We start from the raw sequence: 1,475 nt of genomic DNA, 5'->3' as shown, positions 1-1,475 counted from the left end.
AGTCTAATTAAAGCAATAATAATTCGTGAGCAGTCAATCTCACAAAGCTATGATAATTCTTGCCCTGTCAGTCTCGCGTGAGCAGTTTATCTTTGAGTGAACTGCTGTAGATTGCTTCCAAAATCAATGTGATATGTCTTTAGTTTATGCACAGCCCATTTGTATTTTTGCTCGTGATGTGATATGTGGCCTAAATTAGGTTTTGTTTAAAATCATATGTATTTATTTATTTATTTATTTATTTTTTGTTTTAAATAACCCATAGAAAGTATTTATATAGAAAGACATATTTTTATATGATTAGATAGTCATTGTAAATAAAGTAGCACTGCTGAGTCAGTGCTGGAGTCTGTCGTTGATCTGTGGTTCAAATGCAGCTTTAGCAGACACTGATTTCTTTGTAAATGTGCTGCAACAAGACTAGTGTCTGTGCTGTCACATGTGTGTGAAAGACAATCATTCTCAGAGTAGAGGCTGTCATGACAAACTGTCTGATGATTTATCTGCTTAAAGTCATGATTGATGTCATTTCCTCTAGCTGCTCCATGTTAGCATCTGTTTGTATGTAGTTTTCCAAAAAAAAAAAAAAAAAAAAAAACCCCTTCAGTTTTGCACAGAGGAACTTCAGCTGGACTGCTATTATTTTCAGTTGCATTAGCATCATTGCTGATTGCGTGTTTTTTTATGCATTTCTTCTTGCAGAAATCAAAGTCGAATGCTGTTTATGAAAATGTCCCCAAAAAATGATGTACATGTGCACATAAAGATATTTTATTGTTTAAAATGTTGTTGCTCTGTATTAGTACAATTTAGTTTTACATAAATAGCATTCAGAAACCTAACTAAAAATAAATTGTTAATAAGTTTTTATCTTGCATATGAAATTTTTCCTAACTTTATTAAACATTGATCCTACCCTTCACTCTGTTTCTTGGGTTCAGTTATTGTTTTTCTTCCTTTTCTTTTCTTTTTTTTTTAACTAATAGTCACCAAAGGGCTAATATTACAGAGATAGTTCACCCAAAAATTGATAATTTATGTAATAGTAACGTCATGTTGTTCCAAACCTGTCAGACTATCATTCATCTTTGAAACACAAATGTAAATATTTTAATGAAATCTGAGAGATTTTCATCACTCCATTGACACACTGTAAACCTGTACAAGTAAACTGAACCTAAAAAACAACTTGCTGCCCTAAAAAAAGTTGATTTTGTCTTGTTGCACAAGCAAGACATTTCAAGTTCTTTACTTTGGAAAATGTTAGTTCATTGAACTAACAATGTGTTACAATAACTACAATTTTCCAGTTAAGGTAACTCAAATTATTAAATTAAACTGTTAACTTTCAGTAGACCAAATTGCATTTTTAATATATATATTTACCTGGTTTAATTTGACTGCATTATCTCTGCCAAATTATTATTATTTAAATTACAGTTGCAAAATAAACAGTGAAAAAAATATATATATAT

This window comes from Cyprinus carpio, chromosome A1, assembly GCF_018340385.1.
Source record: "Cyprinus carpio isolate SPL01 chromosome A1, ASM1834038v1, whole genome shotgun sequence".
Lineage (NCBI taxonomy): Eukaryota > Metazoa > Chordata > Actinopteri > Cypriniformes > Cyprinidae > Cyprinus > Cyprinus carpio.
Note: the sequence above shows the minus strand (reverse complement) of the source record.